General features: G+C 41.7%; 1 pseudogene; it reads right to left on the reverse strand.

The window, feature by feature from the left end:
- Positions 1 to 18,838: 18,838 nt before the first annotated feature.
- On the reverse strand, positions 18,839 to 25,542 carry LOC8053868 (annotated as a pseudogene).
- Positions 25,543 to 26,063: the final 521 nt, after the last annotated feature.

The raw sequence follows: 26,063 nt of genomic DNA on the forward strand, positions 1-26,063 counted from the left end.
CTTTAAAAGCTAGCATAAATCTTCCTAACCTAGAAAGAAGGCAAAAAATAGTCTGATTGGGTTTTTTTTTTTTTTTCAAGATGTATATTACCCAGATTCCAATTTTCAATCTACTTAGTGCTGGGCTGCCAATTTCATATCATCCATATTAGATAATTCCTTCAAGATTGAACCATTTCAGTGCCATACTTACACTTTCCTCTTCTTTAGTACTTTGCAACACTGACTAGTAACAAACTACCTGACCAAATTGTAACTGAGAGATACCCCATTTCATTGAAAAAGTGCATCAATTTGTGTAACTGAACTTTGATTTGTAAAACTGCATCATAACAAGAACATGCTAATAAGCGGTTTTGTGCGTGTGTGTGGCATTTTCTTTTTGTTGGTGTCTTTTTTATGTTCAATTACTATTTTTCTTTTATTTTTTTTAATTCCCCCTGATGTAATGCGTCTTTGGATGCCTTTGAGGTGAATGAAATTAAATGAAATGAATGCCTCTGCATCATTTACCCAATTGTTACTTTAGTTTGTTTTATCTGGTCCTACTACTTCGATTATTGTCATTTCATAGGGATTCTTTTTTATTACACAAGTCCCATGTCGTTCAGAGATAATTACACCGCCAAGTTTATCGCTTAAAAAAAGTAACACATCTGTCTCAAGATATCACTTTCTTGTATTTCACTACAATAATTGTAGGTTATAAGAATTTTCCTGCGTTCTAAAATTGGTTCTTTATATCACTCGGCGTTCACAGTTCTCACGTTAGCTCATAAAAAAGCCGTTTACAAATCCCTGTAACGCCGAATTGGAGCGCAGCTCTTGAGGAGGAGTAGGGAAGGGTACTAAGGGGGGTCACGTCACCTGCGGGTAGTCACGTGACCCCGGCGGGGTCACGTGATCTCGGGGGAGGGGGGTCACGTGACCTTGGGGGGGTCAGGTGACCTCGGGGGGGGGGGGGTCACGTGACCTCGGGGGTCACGTGACCCCCCCCCCCCCCCCCCGGTTACGCCGACGCCGCTCAGGCTGGAAACGGGCCCCTAAGAGCTGCGCTCTAAAATAAATAGTGCGAAAACCCGCGTTTCTACGACGTAAAAGCTACGCGCGAAGCCTTCAGCTCAGCTCTATGGCGCGGCGCTCGTCAGCCTGCTGCCGTGACGTCACCGGAGGCGTGTGCTGGCCTTCTCCTCTAGGTGGTGTTGCCACGACTCGCTGCGGCTCTCTGTCGTGTTCAAACAGAAAAACAGAATGGGAGTTTTGCTTTTTTGACGGAGTGACGAGCCTTTCACGGACCACGCCGCCAGTCTCAAAGCGCGACGGGCGGGCGCGTTGTCAAGTAATATATATATATATATATTAGTGTTTTTAAGCAAATTAAAAGAAGCGCATAAAGCGTATCATCTAGCCAACACCTTAGTTGGGGGTTTCTACATGCCCCCCCACCCTACTACTTTTCAATTCGCTCGTCGGCCCTCCGAGGATTAATTTTCGAAGTTGATTAATTAGTCTTAATAATTGCTGGGCGAACTAAGAACAGCTCTGCACTTTCCTAAGGCGCTTCTAATAACACACCGTTGTCTTCAATCCTGCGGAACACTGTTTTCTACTAAAGTTTGCTACAAGCCATCTAGGACAACTTTCATATAAATATAGGTGAAGATCATTCAACTAAAGGGATAAATGGACTGATCAGTCGGTAGAAGGACGACGATTAATGGACCCTATTTTCTTAATTGAGAACTAGATATAATTAACATTTATTGCATTCAGAAAGCTATAGTTTTTTTTTTTTTGCGAGATAAAGAAACCTGCGTAGAACTGGCGATTCTACAAAACCCCGCAGGAATAGTATAGAAGTGTTGGACTTGGGTTTTCTCGCTTTGCTTCATTTCTACAGACGTGAAAGCGTAGAACCTTATCAAAAGACAATTTATAAGTGTTCTTCATGGACAGAGGATCCTAGCAGGAACGAGATCCAGACTTCTCAATGTAAAGAGCATCCTAGCAGAAACGAGATCCATGCTTCTCAACGTACTTCCGCTGCAGAAAACGATGCAGTGTCCTGACTTGTGTATGTTTACGATCTCGGCCACCCGGTGGCGACATGGTTTTATCTTGAGCATGGAGGTAGGAAACTTCTGGAGGAGGCATGACGCCACCCAAAGTGAAGCCGGAGGAGACGAGCAGTTTTTAGGAACACGTCCCCAACGACGATCAAAGGCGAAAAGGCCAAAAGACGCCATTGGACGGAAAGGACAACTGATTGGGCGGATACAGCTTTTTTGGTCGCCCTTGGAAGCGTTTTCGCCGACCGTGACTTCTACTTTCGGCATAACTTGCGATTTTCCTTTTTTTCTTTTTTTTTTTTTGTTTGGCTGTCTTCAATGTTGTTTCTTCCTCTTCCTACCTCCATGATTTCGTGGCTGGCAGCCAGCATAACCTGGGCATCATCGAACTCTGCGCGCCGACACGCCTAAAACGTCGGGCTATAAATTAGCCTTAAAGGCCGACGACCAGACTCGAGATTCTGCAAGGCAGAAGACCCTCCTCTCCACGCCTTCGGGCGAGGGAAGCGAAGGATGGAAAGAAGGAACCAAGAGGGGCGGGCGTGTGTGGAAAGGGATGGAGGTAGAGGAGTAAGCGGGCGAAAAGTGGAAAGCGCGAACTGGTCGTCGGTCTTTAAAGGTATACTGAACCGAAATTTGGACTTCGCAAAATGAGGCCGCAGAAGCGTTGAACGCGACGCTACGAACACCAAAACATCACTTGTGCATGAACATCTCAAACGGATGGCCGTAGTTTTGGAAAAGAAGGGCGCGGTCAAGCGAGATCTTTGACGTCATTGTCCTCCGGGAGATTTTGAGAATGAGGGGAAGCGGCCCTCGCTTCTCCCCTCCTAGCTTCGGCTCACTAGCTCGACAGGACGTAGCGAGGAGGAGAGAGAATTGGAATGGGAATCGCGACTTGCATGTCTCGTCGGCCTCGTCGGTCGTGTTCAATTGGGCATTTCTTTTCCGAAATTAGGGCGATCCGTTAAAGGTATCGTTGTATGAAAGATATGTTTGGATTTTGCAGCGTTCCGCCTATACGTCCAGCCTGTTTTGTGAGCTCGACATTTCGGTTAAGTATCCCTTTTACCGTCACTATAACTGCAGTTAATTAACTAACGTATGGTAGCCTTTTTGGTAACATATATGTAAAGTTCCGTTTTTTCGGTGGTTTTTTTTTTTTTTTTTTTTAGATCCGGAGGGTGTTTTTTGAAGTTAACTTTTTGCTACAAATTTGGGGTTTATTGTGTTTACCCTTTATTAGATTCCCTTTCTCTAAAGTTCGGTGTCTAATTTTATTGTTTCATGTTTTTTAATTCAAAAGAAAAATATATAACCTTCTGACAAAAATTAGTTCAACAAACACACCGGTATCATAAAATAATTTTGCGGCGGCATTTGGCATTGACGGTACTAACGTTTCCACGACAAATACTGCAAGCGCTGCTTAAAAAAAAAGAAAATGTCAGCACTTTGAAATAGCCTAACTCATAGACGTTATTCGTTGGGAAACATAAAGGCTTCAGCTGCCCTCCTTCCTCCTATAAAATCTACAGGTTCATACATCGTTTACTTTTATGAAAATGCAATATATCCTCCATCTAAAAAGCACAAGTAGTATGGCCCATACTGGAAACCGGAACAGTGACTTTTGTCGTGACCCAGAGGCAGCCACGTAGCCAGGGTTTTGGTTCAGAGAGGGGGGAGGGAAGAGGGGAAGGGGGTGTAGGGGGGTGTAGGAGGAGGTCTCAGCAAAATTTAAGATTTCGGGGAGGGGGGGGGGGGCGTGCTCTATTGTTCTCCCCCACTCCTTTCCCTGGCTACTTGCCTGCCCAGAGGTACATTGACACATTAACATGAACAAACCTTAAAGGGATGGTGAACCGTAATTTGGATTTTAAAAAAAACAATGCTGGAGATGTAGGCAGGACGCTACAATCCCTACAACACTACTAGTAAGGCGATATCTCAAATGGAGGGCCTTATTTTTGGAAAAAGACGTCGAGATTGAACCAGGCCGACGAGGCGCGTGACCGTCAAAATACCTAGTTTTCTCCTCTCTTCGCTTCGCTCCCTCAAGGCCGCGAGGCGGAGAAGATGCGAGGCCGTTCCCTCTCCTTCTCGGAGAAACACGACGTCAACATTCCTGCCAAATGCGCCTCTTTCTTTTTGAAAAATACGGTCATCCGTTTGAGATATCGCTGTATGAGTGATGTTTTGGTGTTTGTAGCATCCCCGTTGCACACTTTGCCTCGTGTTTTGGAGAATCCAGATTTCGGTTCAGCATCACTTTAACAAAATGAACTACAAGCTCCCTTTTCTCAATCAACTAAGATCTGAAAAAAAAAAACCTGAAGTAATGCTTCTTTAAATAATTTACTTTGTGTTCTAGCAAAACTTTTCCGAAAGATATCAACTTCGTTTGTTTTTTATTTTGCCGTCGTGACGTCGAAATTTTAAGGTTTTTTCGAATAAATCGAAGATAATGAAATGTTTTCCTGTGAGATTTTTGTCTGAGTTTTTCTGATTTATTCGAAAACCCGGAATCCTACATGCATGTTAGAAAGTATTTACGAACCGCCTGCACCCCCCACCCCCTCTTCCGCGCCGCGCAACGTCATTGGTCGGGCACTGCATGACGTCAAAACAAAATCTGTGCTTCCTTGCTAACACACTCTCACATAGCTACCCATGCGAGCAGATTTGCTCAGCACTCATTACACACAAAAATTGCCTGTAATCGATAACTTTTCAGATAATTTTGTAATCGTTTCATTTTCCCACGCGATTCCTAACTTTTGCCCAACTTTTTTCAGCGCTAATTTTAGTCCTATATTTCCTGTCCGAATTGGTTCATTTGGTGTCGACCGCTTAATCCAGAAGCTTAAAATTTCCGCGTGTGCTGGGATTGACGGCCTTAATTCAAAGTTTCTGAAGAGCACCGCCACCAGTTCAGCTTTGATCATTTCCGAAATTTCTTCACAGTCTTTGCATTGCTGCATGATGCCCAACGATTGGAAGTTAGGAAAGGTGGTTTCTTTGCATAAATCAGGTGCTGCTCACTCCCCGTTTAACTACAGGCCCCATATAATTGTCTAGTGTGTCGTGTAAATTACTTGAACATGCCATTTTCTCTCACTTTGTTGCCTTTCTTGAGTCCAACTAATTTTTTACTGATTGTCAACACGGGTTCTGTCCTGCGACCTGCCCTGGGGCCTCTCTTGTTTCCAGTCTACATTAACGACCTCCCATCGCAAATTGTGTCCTCATTAAATTGTTCGCGGATGATTGTGTACTGTATCGCGTAATAACTAATGCCCAAGATTGTGCTATACTACAGTCAGACCTCGACGTAGTTTCTTCCTGGTGCACTTAATGGCTAATGAAGCTTAACGTTACTAAATGCAAAAGCACGCGTGTTTCCCGTCTCTCTAAAAATATTGACCCCTGCTATATACATCCTTAATATTATACCATTCGATGTTGTTGCTTCATGCAAGTATATTGGTATTCATATCACTCATAACCTTTCCAGGAACATGCACGTCAATTATGTTTTTAATAATGCTAATCGTATGCTTGGGTTTCTGCGCCGCCACTTCCGTTCCGGTAATCTTACGTTTAAACTGTAATTCTATATAGCCTTAGTCAGGCCAGAACTCGAATACGCCTGTTCTGGTTGAGGTCGGGGACGTGTAACATTATCACACATTCTCGAATCAGTCCAAAACCAGGCAGCCCGTTTTATCCTTTTTTATTAATCTCGTACTGCTAGTGTTTCATCAATGAAGAGAACTTTGGACTTACCTGGCCTCGCTTTACGCCGGAAATACCTTCGTATTTGTCTTCTCCATAAAATCGACTATACTAACCCAATTCTGAAAGATCAACTACTTTTCCATGTGTCATATGTGTCACCTCGCAATGATCACCAGTGTAAGGTTGGCACGCCGACATGTCATACAAACATCTATTTTGACTCGTTTATTCCAAGAACATCTCAGAATTGGAACCACATCCCTACCTTCATCGTGTCCATCCAGGAGGCCACATACTCCAAGAAGTTTGCCAGCGATTTCATCTGTATCACCTACTCCTCTCTGAAGAGCCTCCGTGCATTGAGAGTGTGAAAATAAATAAATAAATTGCATTTATTAGGAAGTAAATGGGAGAGCAATCTTAACACTTTTGGATGTACTAAGAGTGCATGTTATCGATAGAATTTTTCCCTCCCATTTTTTTGGCGTCCTTTGTTTCTCCGTGTTTCCTTCCAAGGAATCCTCGATGCTCGAACGAGAGGATTTTTCACCAAAAGTTTTCGATTAAGAGGGTAAATGGTTTATGATTCGGTACGGAATTTTCGAACCGTCAGAAAAATTAATCGATCTGAAAGTCTCATGTAATCGTAAAGGTACGGTAACTTTTTCCTTAACTAATCGAATAATATAATTGAATACTTTTCAAGCTGGAGTAATTGTAAACTTAATCGTTTACCTTTTTTTTCTTTCGAGTAGCGCGCGTACAAGGCTCTGTGGAACCAACGCGAAGAAACGAGCTTTCGCCTTAAAATGCTCTGAAAAAACGTTTCTATGTCAAGCTAATCTATAAATGAGCTATTCGTTTCGAATCTGCCGGGACACTTTTATTTGCGTGCTTCCGGAGCTTCTGGGTGAAACATAGCAAAACGCGTATCATGGTGACATTAGAAGTCATAATTGCTCCTGTATCGTTATTTCTGGAGCGTGCAAGAAGATTTCGCTGGAATGAGTCCAGACATATGCTCTCTGACGTCACGCAACTACAGCGGTTCTGCTGTCGATACGGTGCACGTCTAGCGCAAATCTAATCTCAGCGCAGGTGCAAAGCTGGAACCTGGTGTCAGCAAGCGCGGGCTTGTTTGTAAGCAGTGTGGTTGGAGTACACAGCAATTTCAGAAGAACAAGTGCGGCGCAAAGCTAATTGTTGTGTGTATGCCTACACAGCCGAAATTTAGTCTGCCTCAGTGGGCGTCTGGTGTCTCAACTGTGAACGAGCAATCTAGCCAGTGCGCTACAACCGCTAACCTGGGGTCTTTAACGTGCACCACGCAATAGTGATACACGATCGCACGCCGTTACGATGCTCATCCGGATCGAAAGGGGCAGGGGCCGAGATTGAACCCAGGATCCTGGGTTCTGCAGCGCGAGCTTTCGCTCCACATGCTCCGAGCTGGTATGCGCTAAACCACGCGGGCATAGATCCCCCCCCTCCCCCCCGTGCGGCGCAAATGTACTGTTTTCTTGAGATATTTTTTAATAAATCCTCGACAGACCGCTGGAAACTATTTATCTATCAAAGAAGAAAGATTTTTTTTAAATTTTCACTTGGTCAACGGTCAATGTCTACATACTACAAACCATCAGTGTACCTCGTCACATGAAGATTTCAAGAAGGTGCATATAAAAAGATAGATATTTCACCCCCTTTATTGGATTAGGTCGCATATAACTTCGAAGTCTAGTGTGTCGCTTGAAAAATTTGACCTACGTAGCTCTTTCTTTCTTCTTACTGCAATGATTACTCCAGCCCTTCTGCTCGCGCAACCTTTTCTCGCCCCAATATGTTTTTATGCACAATCCTGAGGTATGCCCCACGTCCGAAAGGTAACCTGCACTTATTTTTGGCTTTATTTGCTATTTTCTTTTTAACCCCGAAAGTTAACCCACCCCTGGTAATCGTAGTGTTCGGATCAACGATGACCTTGATGTAAAAGCGTTTAGTTGGCTATGGCGAGATATAAAACCGAACATTGCTGACTGGAAAGTACAGTCATCTTTGCTTGATTGTCCCTCGCCGCGATAGCGAGTTTGACAGTCACGCATGATATAAAAATCAATTTTTTCAACTTTTTTTTTATTGTACACCGAAATTGAGCCTATTCCTTATTTTGACTCAATTTTCTGTCGGTCTTAGGTGGGCTGTTCCTCGAGATTTTCCTGTAGGTTAAATCTAAAAATTCAAGAAATAAGGCATCAGCTACAGTGCGATGATGACAACCCAGATAATACACTAGGCGAGGCATCTTAGATCATGCATCTTAATCTTTGCAAATATTCTTTGTCGTTCTCTTAATTTCTGAACGCTACCGCGACACTTCATGATCGAATATCACTCTTTCTCGATTTGTGTTTAACATGAACAAAAGTAGTCTGATTTACATGCTCAATTTGACATAGATAGGATACACTTTTTTGCCCGTTTTCTTTTTAGGTGCGCAATTATAGCTTTCCTTTCAAGGATAGTTAGCACGGAATTAGGAGGGCACAAAGACAACAAAAAAATAATTACCTTAAAATTTTGTTTTACAGAATAAAGCATTCATCTTTGTTAGTACTCATAATCAAAACCTTTTACTCTTAGAGGCTTAGAGGTGTTAACTTGAAAACTAATCTACGCCCTGCTAATTTTAAGTAGGAAACACACTACAGTCCAGGGGTGGCCGAACCGCGGCTCGCGAGCCGCATGCCACTCTTTGCTGGTCCAAGTGCGGCTCGCGGATTCCTAGTAAGGGGACCCCCCCCCCCCCCCCCCCGCCCCCCTTCGCCCCTTTCTGCGTTTCCCCAGGAAAAAAAAAAGATTTCAGAATAAAGCACATTGCAGCTTGCAGTTTGGCAGCCTTGTACTCCCATACGTACAGTCGTACAGCCTTGTGCCCCCATACGTAGTCAGACTCTGAACAAAAGTCGTTTGCTCCCCCCCTCCCCCCCCCCCCCTTGCGGCTCTTAGAAGTTCCGTGGTTTTGTTTGCGGCTCTTAGGCCAGGCCAGCCTGGCCACCCCTGCACTATACAATGAAAAAAATATTTTCAGTTCTACAATAAAAAGCATCAGCCTGACATGCGGGCAGTTGAACTTAAGCGCGCGTGTGTATAGCTGCTGTAGTTTTGTTTGATTATTTCATATTCAACACGGGCACATGTGAGAGGTTGTCCAGGGCAAGTGAGTAACTTTTTAGTGTTTCCTTTGCCAAACCAACAAAGGAAATTTAACGTGCTCGAGCGAAGGGCTCACGAATACTTCGACCACATGAGGATCTTCCGACATGCCGTCGTCAGACTGCGGGCACCTCGGCCTGAGTATGAACCAGTGTTGGACAAAATACTCGATAGAAGTATTTAAGTTTAAGTTACTAAATACCTGCTTCATAAATTATTCAAAATACTACTCAAGTTACTTTCACTGTAAAGTATTTCGAGTAGTGGACAAATACTTAAAAATGTATTTCAATTACTTTTAAAGATACTTCCGCATTGTGTAATTTTCATCGACGTCAGACCCAGCGACGATTATACAGTTGCGCAAACCTGGTTTACCCGAATGGACACGCAACAAGACAAAACAGGGGAAAAAGTATCGCAGGGTTATTTTATGCAGTCCAACTATAAGGAGCAGGATATTATCACGAATGACAAATGATGAGGTGGCGAATAACTGAATAAACTCAACGTTTAATGGGGCGAATTTATACCCAAAACAAAATAGAGAAAGGGTGGCGTCTATGTTGGCGAAACAGCAAGATCGTGCGCTGGAGCTAAGGACTACTACTCGGAGCACCTTTTGTACCCGCGTGGGTTTCTGGAACTTTCTGCTTAGAATGTTCGGCGCGTAGAAAATTCGTAGCTCGATAAGACGACAAGGTTTTCAAAGTAATGTGAATATCAAGTTTAGAGATTAAATAAAAGAAGAGTCCGGCTCCCTGGAATCAAACCCGGAGCTTCCGCGCGAGAGCCAAGCGCGGTAACCATTCGGCCACGCGCTCGCTCTGCAAACGAGCATGGCACTACCACTGATAGTGTTACAAAAAATTTCTGGGACACCAAGAAGGGGAGTAGATCAGACCGTGGCTCCCCAAGTGGTTAACATTAGGACTATGCGGATGGGGACAAGGAATACAATGACTCAGCGCTCGGCTGATCCATAACCAAACGCGGCGTCAGCGTTCGGCTGGATTCGAAGTTCGAACACGGAGTTCGGCGGATTCGAAGTTCGAACACGGACTTCGTTTATTGTTAGTGTTTTACAATTACACTGTACCCCGCGCTCTATTAAAGAAGATGACATGAACATGCCCACAAGGCCTGTGGGCATGTGCAAAGGCCTTGTGTTAGGTATACACCGAGGTGTGGGGGCAAGAAACCTGTCAGAGCTCCTCGCCAATAGTGACATCACTGAATATCACGTCCTACGGCGCACCTTAGACGGATTGTTTAGCTACAATCATAAGCGAACTTGGGAGACGGAAATGAGTGGTGAATAGATTACAAAGAGAACCCACATAATAGCTACGGCAGTAGTTTCACCTTCTTCCAGTAGGTGTTCAGAAAGGCACTCAATGTTTGGGGACGCTTTGTTGGCATTTTGAGAGGTCATCCAGCTCGTTGTCCGTTTCCTGTCCTCTTCTCTGGTTATCAATGTTCGCTCACAGACAGTGTTCGCGACGCTGTCTGTAACGTTCGAACTTTGGGCTGAAATATTAATCACATTCGGGAAAAAAGCGATGTTTTCACGAGCTTGATCAAAGTCACCGTAACTAATTGGAGCTAGCAACAGGATTTGGTTGCTCGAAAGATTGTTCACGTTTACTCGTGCGACGCCCACGCCACTTCTTACCGAGAAAGTCGGAAAATGGCGGAATGTCAAAAATGCATTTCAGATAATGAGCAAAATATACTCAGAAATGTAATTAAATAGATTATCAAATACTCTAGATCAAAAGTATTTGAAAGATACCAAGATACGCCAAAGAGTATTTTAAACACAGTATCGTCAGTAGAGTATTTCAGATAGGCACAAGTCTAGGCTATGGATCCACTAACTGGGGATCCGCGCGTCGGCGCCTTGACTGGAGGTCCCCAATTAAGGTGGCAGTTCAAGAAAATATGTTTAAAGCAAAAGTACAGCGTATCCCGAAAAATGCTTAGAGTGTTCTTGCTAATCGTTTATTTTTTCGCAACTAAAAAAAAAAAAAAAAATCTACGCAAAATTTCTATTGAGGACGCCTTTCGGCTCCATGTATTCGAGGATTCGTCAGTCGTCTTCATTAGTAAAGATTTTTCGAAAATCGCTCGTAACTTTTGAATCAAGTTAGGGCAAGCTTTGAAGCTTTGGCCTCCGGTCCGGACTGCTAGCTCTACGTTTGGTTGCATAATAAAAGTTTGGGGATAGGTAGTTAATTTTTGGTAAGAATATTTAGGAAAAACTTAAACTCTTTAGCGGATTTTATCATTATGTTGTATCCAAGTGCTGCCGAGAACAAGAACGGCGTGCATGCCCTGAAGCTCAGACCCGAGGAGGCTGCTAACGCGGATGTACCAGCGAGATTGAAACTGAAAGGACTGCAGGAGAGCGAGAGTAAGACAGTCGAACACTAACTGACGAAGGCGCACGAAGTTATAATCCTCGGCATTCCTATTCATGAATACAATGATAAAGTCCACTTATTAATGTTTCAAAGAAAAAGACGGGCAGGTGTCTGTAACGATATTCAATCGGAGCTCTAAGCTTCAGCCCTACTGTTGCCATCTTAATCAAGATGCTAGCTTATCCGCCCAGCGCGCCATCATTATTTCTTCGCCACGAACTACCATCAAACTAACATATTTTAGAAGTCGACCCTGCGCAACTCGATTTTAGAAACTTGAACCATGGGTGAGGTCCCATGTTCATACGTAGGTTTGATGCAATATTCCCAATATAGAACATCACAACTTCTAGCTAGCTGAGTGACGTTTAAAGGGAAACTGAAGCGGTTCTGTATTTGAGAAAAAACACTTCAATGGCCTTCATTCTACCTCCAGGATCAGGAATATTAAGATTATTTTTCAATTTAGTGCACGGAGGCTTCAGGAATTATTTTTTAAAGTACTGCCGAAGCCCCTCCTTCCCGGGGCGTGACGTCACACTAGGAGTTTTCGGAATGTCTGCTCTCGCGCATCTTCAGCGCCTGTCAAAGCTATGCACGTGCACTCTTGCTATTTTCAAGGTCAGAAAGAGACTGCCGTAATTGCGGCAAAATATACCTGACGAGCTTGCCATTGCACGCGCTGCCCACACGAGCGACACGTGCTTGGCGGCCCAAAGATCCTAGTATGACGTCACGACTGGTCGGAGGTTTTCCGCGTTTTCTCGCTTTTAGTTGCATCTTCAGGAAAAACGAATGGGATATTCAGATTCACGGGACAAAAATACGCCAGAATTCACCTCTAACTCGTTTTTTTCAAGAAGTGTTTCAGCTTCCCTTTAAGTTATATCGCATAAACGTCTATTTCAAACGTACGCGCGCCGAGTTTCGTGTCTAATGTTGCATTTGCCGTACACCAGATGGCAGCACGCAAATGGCTTTGTTTCTGCCTTTTCCTGGTGGAAACGGCAAAAGATAACAGCATTAATTCTTATCGCTGGGTTCATATAAACTTTGTGCTTCAAGAATAACTGACGGGCATAGCCGTTCGCTGATATTTGCCTGTCTTAGTTTTTAGTTTCTGTGGACCATTTCTACGTTCGGGTGGCGGCAGCCCTGCTAGGGTCTTTTATTGCCTTGATGCGTTTCCAAGACAACTACGATGTGCTTCTCTGTGGGGACCCTCGTGCGGGGAAAGCACAGTAAGGCCTAACTCTGCTCTTTTATTTGTTGTCTTAAATAGAAATCCAGTGCCCTTGACTCAGCTGATGGCATACGAATGTAATGGGCATTCCGCACATCTTTCGTTCGCCGCACATTTTGCCCACAAATTATCCCGCATGCATGCGCGTTTTGTTTGTAAAAATTTTGTTTATAAACAAAATGTTTTGAACAAGATGTTTATAAACAAAATGTTTATAAACTCCCGCAGCTTCTTAGCCACGGTATGCGTCGGGAATTGTCTATATTTGGAAGCAGAACGAAGGAAGATCTACTTTTAAAGACGCTCGCTGCGTACTGGACCAGCTGGACCGAATCAGCTGACGACGACGGGACTGAACCCGCTGAACCTCAACCCCACAACAACCAATTCGCGCTCGGTGTTAGTGTAGGTTTCTATCTCCAAGGGGGGAGGCACCGCACCACACACCACGAACGTTTCAGCTCTTTGTGGCATCGTCGTGTTGCACCAAACAGAAGGAGATCGCCGAAGTCAACGCAGTGCTGTCGTGAACGTTGGCTTGTGGTTGCGCACTCGTGGACCCTGTGACTCCCTTCGCTTTCAAAGCACACACGACGTTTACGAATAATACTTTAAGTCTTCCGGGAACATCACAGGGGCACTTCTACGGTCACGACTTCGCTACATGTGCTCGCAAACCGCGGAGCTTTTTGCGTCCCGTCAGACCAAACGATACCGGCACCATGTTGAACTGGCGTTGTTGCCAGATTTTCTCCGACTAAACAAAAACAACGAAAGCAAACCAGTCGTTGGTCAAAATAGTTTCGATTTCACTTCTTCCATAGCCGTCACGTGACCAAAACAAAACGGACAGGTAGGTGAAATCGATTATCACAAATCGCAACGCTCATTTTCATCGCATCAATAGCTCGATGACAAGTAAGGCGTTCGTTCCTAGAGCCGGGAACTTTGCGGTTGACGTTGACACAGCACAGTTGATTTTGGAAGTGTCAGAAGATCTCCGAAATCTGTTATGCAATCCAGAATATGTGCACGTGCTTTCCAAAACCTCCTGTACTGTATACGTGTATCATGTTTATAATAAAAAAACATTGTTGATTAAGTTACGGTTGGTTCCAACGAACTTAAAAAACGTTTCCAAGCGTACAAACAAATGGCAGTGAAAGACCTTCGCGAAGCTAAAGCTTTTTGCACAGTACAGATTAAAGAGGTTTGCTTCCTTTCCCCTCACTATCTGTTGCAGTGGCTATGTAACTCATTCCTAACACTCCAGAAATATACTAATTCTATTGGTTACCCTAAGACGTTTATTGCCTGTGCATCAGTTGGGCGCCTTTTACACAGAATGATCCGTTGAAGACCACTGGCTGCGTGTTTACGGAATGGAAATGAAATCATTGATCAGTCAACCGTTATTCGAGCAGAAATATTCCGGAGGCCTACATACTCCACCGAGACTTCTGACACTTGGAAACGCACAAGCTACGCATAAGCACTTCGAGAACGCACCAAGAACGCGCCCAATGGGTCGACGGGCCCGCGCGCAAGCTACAGCATGGGATCGCAGGATCTACCAACATCCCCCACACACCGCGGGCAACCTACTATCTAAAAACAGATCGCATTTTTGTCTGTGTCGAAGTTTAGAGTCTTTAAACACTCACAACGCCCACAAAACCAAAACGAACAACGCCATGTTTACTAGATAGCGCCAAAACTGCTCAACCTTCGAAACAATTGAAATTTCGTCCAAGAAGTTTTAGAACGTTCCGAAACAGGCCAAACCGAACCTCCGGAGTTTTGCCCCATCACTAATATTTGAAACAGGCTTTCTAAGCTCAAACCATAAAAACGAACATTTTTATGCGTGCCCTTTATACGAAAACGGAGTTTCCTTTGTCACCGTCCATTCATAACCGGAGACGCTTGCAGGGTTGGAGTCGGTCCTATCCACGAGAAGCGTACAGTTGATCACAGTTGATGCTTTAATTGTGCTTTCGTTTTGGTCGCACTCGTATCGGTAGAATTTTTTTAAGATCCTTGAAAACGAAACATAAGTTAATAATAAAAATATTTGGGGTTGTGTCGATATCTATACTGCGCGCAGTTCGCCAGCCATTTCAAAGTTCCGTCGAGTCACTCGCTGTAGATGAGCAATTTAGCCAGTGCGGTACAACCGCTAGCCTGGGGTCTTTAACGTGCATCACGCAGTAGTGATACACGACCGCACGCCGGTGCGATGCTCATCCAGATGGAAACAGGCAAAGGTTGCTATTGAGCCCTGGATCATGGGTTCTACAGCGCGAGCTTTCGCTCCACGTGCTTCGAGCTGGTGTGCGCTAGCTCACTCGGCCACAGATTCCCCCAATAAAAGTGAATATATATAGGACTGCGCGAATGAAAGGTTTTTAGCGTTGGGAAGTAAAATGTAATGTCCGTTTTGAAAACTATCAAAATACTCTTCAGCTGTATTTTGAAATGTAAATGAATTATTTTTTCAGGGCTTGGGGAAATGTGAGCTAAAAGCTTTGCCGATCTTTTCAATGATTTCTACTTGACCCTCACCTGACCTGATCGTAAAAGACATGGGCTTACTATGCTAAATTTTATCAAGATGGGGTAAAAATGGGTTACCCGGAACACAACTTTCCCGCCCCTGAATTGAACATCATCACTTAACTTAAGCGATGAGGGTCGAAGACCATACTTTTAGTCGAAATACAGCTAAACTAGATGAACACTGAATTTGTTTACGTTCTATGCATAAAAATTCCTTCCCAAAAACTGCTGTTAACATCCGTTCGTCTCAGTAACACCATCAAGCACACGAATCTTCACTGAGAGCGGGTAGCTGTTTGCGCTCCATGTTCTGCGCTCTCTTGGTATTACATAGATTTTTTTATTGTATTATCGTCATTATTGAAAATACATATTCTGCCTATGCTTGCAGAAATGTCTATCATTGGCAAAAACCTGTTGTGACAGAAATGCCTAGCGCTTATTTTATTCAATAGGGGTTTCTCGCGAAATACCCAAGTTAAAGTAACGTAGTCAAATATGAAATGGACGTATTTTGTAGAATTTTTAAGTTGGGTTATTTGTCTTCTTGGGGTGGCAGGGATATTAAAAAAAAAGAATCAATACGGGACAATCAAGAAAATGATTGTTTCTTTGGTATGCAGGGTTGTAGTCATTTTCTAAAAGACGTGTTCAGATGTTGCACAGCACCAAAGTAACATTGAACAGCAATACCCAAGTGATCATTACACTCATGCCACGCAGAAACGCTTTAGTAAGTCTAGGGCCCAGTACTCGTATCATTACTACTTGTCAAACAGGTCTAGATGCGGTATAAACCAAGCGAAGGTCGCAGAAAGGCAATATTTTGGGTGATATTACGAGTAAGTTTTCTTTATATTTTTTAATCGCAGGATATATTCCGCACCCTAACAGGAAAAGCGTGACAGCAATTTGACCACTTTAGTGTATTTAGGTGAGTTATTTCTTCGCACAGAATATATGTCGAAATTATTTGTTATTATAAATCGTTTTATTCTACAAAAAGGTAATCATGTATGATCCGCTACAGCAATCGGTAGAACCAAAATAAGTCATATCGCATTTGTATCCCCCACAAAAAATAAATGGCAATGAATCATTCACAATATGATGTGTGCGAACTATTTGATTTCTTTCTGAAAAATACTTCGGTATCTCACACAATACAAACCATCTTAAAAGTGCACTTGAAGTAAAAAGTAAGCATCGCTATAATGCGACTTTATGGCGACCCCCAATTAGTGATAATGCATTCTTCAAGGCGCAACAATAAAAAATCGGTGAAACGATTGGTGTTTTATATAAAGCTCACATTTAATTCTCGCGTCAGCTTCTTAACCAAAATATGGGTCGCGTCAGCCCCTATTTATTAATGAAGTGATGAAATTATTTTTATACTCAATACTTCTCTCAAACTAAAAAAAAATATGAGTAGATATAGATTACACAAATTTAAGAGCTCTCAAGATATAAAAGTGCAATATCTAGAAGTGACGTATAAAGTTATTTGAACGAGGAATAATGCAGACTTAAATACTTACAAAAGCAAACTCAAACTTCATGCTTGACTGTCGCGTGCGTGAAACGCTACGTCATCTAACGTAACGTGACGCCAGATCACGTGAAGTTACAGTGACACGTCAGCCACGATGAAGCTGCCTATTTTTAGAAAAAAAAATATTTATCAACATGGTGGCTACTTTAGGCTTTGCTCCTTTTTAAGTTAGAGCCAATTTATAAGTTTTATAGATAATGGATAACATGCTTAAACTACCTTGAAAACAAGACATCATAACATTAGCCACCGAGGTATACACTAAACGCCTCTCCAAGCCTCTCATCATATGTAACTTTGGATAAAGAATGCTACACAAGCGTTATTACGCAGATGGCCATGTTTATTTAAACACCTCCATCCAACAACATCAATAGAGGTCAATGCCCGACGTCGTTTTAAAAAAGACTATTGTAGCCAAAAGAATTGTGAAGTGGCACGTTCAAAATACCAGGAATAAGAGTAACGAAGTCATTAAAACAGCTTGCTGATGTACCTTCACTTCAATGAATCTGTAAAGGATAGCTTTAATGGGGGGTGAGCCGTGCACTGCCGCTTCGCCAGTCTTTATTTGCAACATCTAAATGTGTTTGCCAGATTGCCCACTCAAAATGCACTTTCACCTCTCATGATATTCTGAATTTCTTCTTCTAGCTTTATTGATTTTAGAAGTATCTTTTCCAAAAACTGGGAAACGTAAGCGTTAAAAAATTCTTTTTGTGCGTATTGAGGGGAAAAGAGTTAACGCGCAAACCATACACAGAAAGCTTAATGTGCGAAGGCGAGTAGGAAGTGCGAGGGCAAGTCCTAACTAGCACCTCATGTGTCAGTGACACGTTTTATTGTGTTTCTTTAATACTCCTTTCATTTTTCGGTGTTTGTAGTCTATTAGCTCATCATATTATCTTCAAACAAATATTGTTGAGCGTAACCTTCAAAGCGTAGCACAGTTCTTTAAGCCAAATTTGGATTTTGTGCGGGAATTTCGGGCTTTAAAAACCCAAAGCTGAGGTAGAGGCAAATTCGGCATTTGGCGAGAATCTTGGCCTTAATTCGCAAAACAGGTGCCAAAGTTCGGTTTTACTGCGGGTAATGTGACTGTCATCTGGCATGTTTGGGCTTAAATAGGCTAAAATAAGTAACCAATTTAAGTTTCACTGCTGGTTCTTCGGTTCACATGTTTCATCGCTGGCTTAAGTCGGACACTTAAGAAACCATGTGGCAAGCCAAAAAAAAATCATGGAAACGCAAAAAAAAAAGCTCTGACACTTACTAGCGCAGTGAAGCAAAACCGTATTAAGCCAAAGTTGGGACCCAGAGAAATATTAAGCTTGTGCCAAGTTGTACGTTTCTCTGGCGTGCTACCTAGACTGGAGTGACCGTACTCTCCAAGTTTCGCATTTTAAATATCGTCCTTCTTTTGGACCTCACGGAAGAAGACAAGAATCAATTCATACCACAACCCATGAAAAGAAGCGCTTAGCAAAATTAGTTTTTCTAGAGGGCTTCGATTTTAAGATTGAATTTCCATCACTTGTATTTTCGATGTGGCGTGCTGTCAGATATGAAATAATAAGGATATTCCTACGGCAACAAAACAACACGAAATATTAAAATGGCTCGGGGAACGTTTACAGTGCGCCGTTTACGCCCTTTTTCAATTATCAAATGGGGATGCAGTTGGTATCTTATGCTTCTAATTTATAATTAAGTATTTACTTGCGCGTGTTAGCGACGCCCAGTGCTTCTGTCTTTCCTATGGTTGACTCTTAATTTGGTGGCAGGTAAAAACAAATAAAATCACCAAACTTCCCGAGAATACATGTAGAATCAAGAGGCGGGGAAGAAGTGTAGTAGTTTTTATTAAACTATATTTTATTTAAAAAAAGATCGAATGAAAAAGGTATAAGGTGCATCACGTGTCATGTGTGCATTGAAGGTTTCTAGGCTAGATGTAGAAAATAATCCTGACTAATTTTCGAAATGAAAATGGACAAGAGGAGTACAAGGCATTTTTAAACTGATTCCAGTTTCAAATGTTTGAGATTTCTCGTGTCAGCTCCATGTCGCAAGGGTGTGGACACACTTTCTTTAAGAGTTTCTTGGCGTTCGTGCATTCAAAATCAGTATCGTAAATTTTGTAGACCACAGTTTCGTTCTTGGCGACATCTTCTGCAATATTGAAAACATGTATGCTAGTATAAAATAATCCTTCTGCACTTAATCTTACACAATACCTTACTAGTATTTCCTGGGGTCCTAAATTAAAAAAAGACATACCTTACGAGGGAATATAAAATTAATTATTGTAAAATTGAAAGTGTTCGCACATTTTTCTCTGAGTGAAATAATTCAGTAGAACACATGGCGTTCAATACAAATGAAAACATTCCCGAAATTACTTGTTGCTTACTAGGTAAGAACCGTTTACAGCATGTGAATCGCACGGACTGGACCAAGAGCTTATTAGTACAAGTGAACTGAAAAAACCGGATCGTTCCTTTTAGGTTGTTAGGATTTTAAATACCATAATACAAGTTTCAACATAATCTACCTCATGCGAATGGTTTCTGAAGGTATATGTAGAATAAGTCGTAACATTCAGGTGATGTCATGCCAGAATATAGCTTTCAGCATGGTGTGATACCCGGAACTTAGGGCTCATAAATAAAGTTTAGACGACTTCTTGGATTACCGTCTGAGAAATGGTGTTTCAAATGCATGACATCCTGTTTACATACATTGTTTACATATAGCTGATCAATCGTTCAAAGCCTAAAGCTTGCATATCAGTTTGATGCTCATGAACAAATTGAGAATCAGATTACGAAACTTAGCTAGAAGTTGAGCCTCTCTCTCCCCCTATTGATCAGGGGGAGGATACGCAAAGGCCTGACGGACCTCTGGTTATTTGGCCTGATACGCAGTAAAACCGATCACTATGTGAACAATTTATGTGGAGTACAAACATCGTTTCTTCAAAGGTTTGAATTTTTTCATAGAGTATCAGAGAGGTAATAATACAACTTCTCGGGGGCAAATAGTTTTCTTTATGTAACCTTTAATTTATTTCTCGTGCAAACAAGAGTTCGTCCCAATCTTACCGATTCTAACGTAGAGGGTTTTGCCCACAAATGGTTCCTTAACAGTAAAGAATTCTTCAATAGCTGTAATTAAAGAAAGACGCATGTTAATCAAAAACAACAAATTCAGCTATGTGCCTCTTTGCAATCCAGAAGCTCTTGAGTTTACATAAATGAACTGTTTCATCACTGTGTTATGTTTGTGTATACATTATTTTATACGTAAATTGCTCTGCACCTGAAAATTTATCTCGTACATTAGCTGTAGAAATAAAAACGTTTTTCAATATTTGTTTAAGAAATCTGTGTACTCTCCTCTCTCCAGCTTGTTAGGCATCCAAAAGCGAACGACAGGATGCTTTGGCGAAAATGCAATCGACCACTTTCTAACTTGCAGAAATACTCTGCAAGAATTTATATTTCGACTGCGCGGCGTTTTTAATTTTACATTTCGTGTTTCTAAAAATACCTTAAACTGACGAACAGAAGCCTCCAAACACCGGCCCGCGGGCCAGATCCAGCCCGCTAAGGCGTTCCGGCTGGACCGCCATAGCCGCCGTTTATACAGTGACCCGCAGCGTGCTGCCCGTTGCTACGAGACATGAAGACGTGAGTGAAAGAAGTAACTAAGTACCGTTACTCACTACTCGCTGAAAAAGTAACTGCGTGCGTTACTTGTTGCTGAGATTTAGAAGGAGCGCGTTAATAACTTCAAAGTAAAGTTCTTTTCTCGTTACCCTCGATGTGTCGCTTTTGTGAAGCTGTAGCCGCCCTCCAATACTTTGTGCCGTTAATAATGCCTAGTGTTTTGATGCTTTAATGGGCATCTTTTTTCTTTTTTTTTTGCGTTTCTTATTTTTTTTTTTTGCCGTGAAAGTTACAGTTGCGATCTAGTATGAAAAACAAAAAAAATGTAACATTTGCTCTACACGTTCCTATCCAGAAGTGACTAAATACCGTTACTCCTCAATCCATGAAAAAGCAATGAAAATATGTTAATCGTTCCTTCTCTCGGAAACTAAGCGAGTTGATACTTCGTTGCAGAAAAAAGTAACTGGATAGAAGTAGGGCGCTCGTGTGGCCGCTACCAACGCAAAAGTAAGCGCACGTTGAAAAGAAAACGACGCCGCCAGGCTAGTCAATATGCAAACGAAGATATAAAAATGAATGAGAGAAAACTATATCCAAGCACCGGTTCTCTCCCCGTATTATTTATTTTACATTGTCTTCACCAGCATAACAATTTGTAGTCCACTGTTTTATGTATGTGTAGCTATCTATGTCAAAATATGTGTGCGTGCTTGTTTGTGCCTATCGTGCCTAGTATCCTGTGTCATAACTATTGCATATTGTCATAATCAGATCTACCATTTTCATTAGTGTTTGGCCGTGTTGGAATATGCCAAAGTTTGTATGTAATTCGACTCATATTTAGTGAGGTTCCTGAGTCACAACTGTTTTGTAGTAGCATATATATTTAGGAACATACTGAATTTAAAAATAAATTATAGTATCATCTGCCTTAATTTTTTTAATTGTTTCACTAGTATGAATTTTAGTATTTAAGCGCTCATTAATGTTTATTTATTTGGTATTTCCACATTTATATTGACTCAGACCTCTCCCCTCCCCCTCCCCCTCCCAATTCGTCCACTTAGCCAAAATGTTTGGAGACCACTGGACAAGAACATTATAATTTTTTTTGTAAAATAAGCTCCGCAAAGACACTTTGTGTTTCTATGGATGTGGGAATTCACTAAACGTTCACAGTTTAGTTTAATGCTATCAAGTTTAATGCTATCAAGCGTGATAGCATTAAAAAAAAAAAAAAGAACCTTCGCGTTTGTGCTGAAGATGGCACACGTAACTCACTCCTTTAAAAAATGTGTTAAAACCAGAGGTATGAGACATTAAATGCATTAGGAACTGTGGGTCTTACTAAAGAGGCAGACATGGGCTTAACAGTCTTTTTCTGAAGAAAAGGCGCTTTAATCTATCGTTCAAACGCTCGTGATGCGAACACATCTGCGATATATACACAATTCTGGGCAGCATGAAAACGTCAGTCACGTCGTCACCCAAAATCCGGCGGCCAAATCGGGATGTCCAGTGACACACATCACGTGCTCTGAAATCACGCGACATGGCCACATAATGTAACCTGAATATACACCACAACTCAACACCTAATGCTCTTGGATGCAATTACGTTGTTAACACCTTGAGGTCACGCGACACCTTGACTTCATTCGGTGAGTCACGTGACACTGTGTCGTCTTGTGATCTGGCGTAGCTTGACGCACATCATGTGATGACGTGACTCGTGTTTACCACTAGCCACGGGAGCAGATGATTTACAGGGGCACCAAACACGTGACTCATAGAGGTGTTCCGTTATATTTATCAGTCTGCTGCAAAATCTAACTCTGTGTCAATAACACCAAATTGCATAGAAATAGGGCTTCAAATCTACAGGGACCGGCTGGCTGTAAAATGAGATCGAAAAGATCGGCGTCCGCTCGTACCGAGCTACTTTTTCTTTTTAGTGCATATTTCGGTAGTTCGCAAAATTTAAGAATAATTTGTAATTTTCCACCTAAATATGGTAGTGAAAATATTCGCGGAAGAGTGCTGTCGATTTATATATTCGCTAAATAGTTCATGCGATGCTTTAGCACAGCGACGGGAGACGCATTTGTAAATGTATATATTGTGCAATAAGACTTTGTTACAATATATATATATGGGGTGTGATCACAATCTCAGACATTAATTCTTTTGAGAAATATAATAATAAAGTATAAAGCGAATTAATTCTTGGCCAACCTGACTATTCGATATAAAATGAAGCATTACTAAGAATACCAGTATAATTATATCTAAATCTTAATGGACATCAAGCGGTTCAAAAAAACTGAGATTCAGCCGGGATCGTTTTTCTAAGCAGTTGTTAAGTGCTAGAAATTATTTACATATAAATTACTTACATGATGTAGTGAGCACTGCAAGATCGATAGTTGGATCATAATACGCCTCAAGAGAACCACTGTAAATATAAAAGTAATATCGAGGTAGTGATGTCAAAGTTATTCATTGTGTTTATTGTTTTGCGCCATCGTTATCTGAGCCTTTTTTGCGCAATTATTTTACTGCTGACAAAATTATAGGGCTTGCTATCGCCACCAATAAGCATGACTCACTCAAAACTACTTCTAATTTATTAAGTGTAACCGAGAACAACTCGCGCTTAGTACGCGTATCTTCTAGGCCGTTCTTTGAGTTTGGGGCAAAAGTACTTATAGTTTTTAACCATCATGTAGTACACTGCTATAGACTTCTCCAATAATCGCCTTCTGCGCGATGCCATCTTTTTCTACAGGAATCTGGAGCGCGTTCTGAGCGCGCAGTAGCTCTCGTCCACGAAATGTCAGACGCCTCGGCATGCGTGCACAGCCAAGTAACTCAGCAATTTTCGACTGCGTGATAGTCGCTGGGAAAGTCTACAGCCTACCGAAAAACACAGTATAACTTTTCAGTATCCGGATTATGGAACTGAACTTATACTGTTTTTTTCGGTAGGGTATGGGTACACTTGCGCGATTCGATTATGCGTCCAATCTTTATTTACATTTGCGAGTGTATAAGGTCTTGAGCTTGGCTGCCTTGTGGTCCAAGTTGATTTGTCTATGACCCTGTTTTATTACATGTGGTCTTGGTATACTACCATTGGCTGTGATATGGAGGGCGTGACGTCGTCGCATAAAAGTGTACAAAACCGTCGAGTGTTATGAGAGAAAGTAATACACAAAACAGGGCGAATCAGTAAAGTTTATTCAGCTGCGTTTGAGACCCTTTTTTCGTTGCCGTTCTTGTCGTTGGTTCGTCTCCGGTGACCTCAACCACCTCATTTTATTATTAACTTTGTATTCCATAACGCATATCTTATGAACTTCACTTCCCAGTCTGCCTGGTCTTTAAGAATATTTTCCATTTAGATTACAAACTAGCGCTTTGGGCTGCGTGATTGCTATATAATGTAATTATTTCATTTTGTGTTGCTCGAAGCGTTCCAATATCAGGGTAATGGCACTTCATAGTACAATTCTTAATAATTACTGCTTTGCTTACGTTCAAAGTTATCATTGCTTATAATTAGAGATTCAAACATACGCACGTAACGTAAGAGTTGGGAGTTTCCTTTGTTGCAGACCACGTGGTACAAACAGCCCTTGTTGTGCTAGGGTTGGTGCCATCAAACAGAATTGTAAAGTTAGTAGATGTTGGTGGATCAATTGTGTTTCCGCTGGGATAGCACTGGTACAGCAGGACTGGTCTCTCTTTAATATCTTTAAAAAATCATATGAACCAATTAATTAGAATTTGTTCACACTGCATGCGGTGCATCACTATGTTGTTTACCAGACGGTTGAACGCCGCCCTGGTTAAAGCAAAGAGGACATCAAACATAAAAGTTCTACACTCTAAGAAATGCCTGCGCGTCTACTTACCAGCGAAACACTCAAATAACCAACCATTGCGATTTGGAAAATCATCTCAGCGCTAATGCAGCAAAAGATTCGTTTAGAACTAAAAATGAAGTCTGGACTGTCATTGCACTCTCGTCTTCGACACGCGTGAGGTGATTAGAAAGAATAAAGAAAACTCACTCGAGAAGTCACTGAAGCACGGGAAATGAGAAGATTGGGAGAAAGCTGTATCAGTGCTCCTTCCCTATCTTTTTTCCGATAAAGAATGTTGCTTCTTAGACACACAGTAACAGCGCGTGCCAGTGGCCTAAAGAGCACGTAGCGTCTGTGTCATGTATTTTTTTTTTTTTTTACTTTGGAGCACTTATACTCGATGTTATTACGAATAAACATCCGTTGTACGTCAGCGCCTTGTTCGTCTGCCTTCTTGTTATTGTCAGTGTCCTTGCGTTGTTTTAACTTTTAAATATCAGCAAAGCCAGTATGCGACAATTTTTGTTCGATACCTAACGTAATGCAAAAGTTGTAAGTAATTTTCACACACTTGAGTCCAGGGGAAGCGGCATCTCTGAAAACAAAATATCAGAGCTGGACATTTTGTATGGCGGCTCGAAGATTGCACTAGCTTCCAGTTTTATGCAATGATGTTTCAATGTGCACTGTCGCACGCAATCGACATCTAACATCGTCTGTGCATTCCTGTGATACCGATGAAGGACTGTGGCATTTCATCTAAACATTTAGAAAAACGCGTCTATCCTCTGAATCAGGTAACTTATCGGGCCGAAACAATCACATCCTGCCTTAACGTTTAGTGCCCCTCATATTTAAATGTCAGTGTTCTGCAAAACGTAATCGATATATACGATTCTAAATAATCATTTATGCTTTCTGGGGCGTATCCAGTATAATTTAACCATACGTTTTGGCCCCTCACACTTGGGGGCTAGCTCGAACAGATCTGTTAGCTCTGGTGTTAATTCGCACAGCCTAATAAGTGCAGAATAATCAGTTGCCTAATTTTTATAGAACATTTAGCGCATTATAGTGTAAGAACATACTTTAAAAAATTGTGTTGTCAAAATATCGACGTTGCTGCAGTTTCAAGTGAAGAGAAGCGTTGAGCAAAAACTCATCATCAGCACGATTGACTTCATCGTGTGCATGGTTGTTGTAGTTCTGAAAAATAAAAAAGGCTGTTAAAACACGCTGGAATGGAGTTTTCTAGGAATTTATTTGGGTTAATTGCCTATAAAGTTCTACACTGAATATATAAACGAGCCAAAACGTACCATTATTGGGCATGTGCTATATGTTTCACAATAGAGTTATAAATGGCATTCTTTCAATAAAGATGATATTATCTGTTTTCTGCACGGTTTTTGAGAATATACCCAAAATCTTGCATTGGTGTGCTGTAGAAATAAACGGTTCTAATTCTATTATATATGATTGTTTAATTTAACGTCCACAAAAGAGAGTGATTCCCAGCGGAAGTCAATTTTATAATAAAACTTCGACGTATATCCTATTTTGGAAGGACTTACAATTCACCTCCGGAAGCTTGGCGCATAGAAATAGCGATATTTTGTTACGAAACCTGAAATGCAAAGAATGAAGACTACAAAACTTTTGGTCGCATGCATTCACTATGCCCTGCTAATCATTTTAGTGAGAAGAAAAGAAC

This window comes from Ixodes scapularis, unplaced genomic scaffold (assembly GCF_016920785.2).
Source record: "Ixodes scapularis isolate PalLabHiFi unplaced genomic scaffold, ASM1692078v2 PGA_scaffold0__279_contigs__length_252992795, whole genome shotgun sequence".
In the NCBI taxonomy this organism is placed as follows: domain Eukaryota; kingdom Metazoa; phylum Arthropoda; class Arachnida; order Ixodida; family Ixodidae; genus Ixodes; species Ixodes scapularis.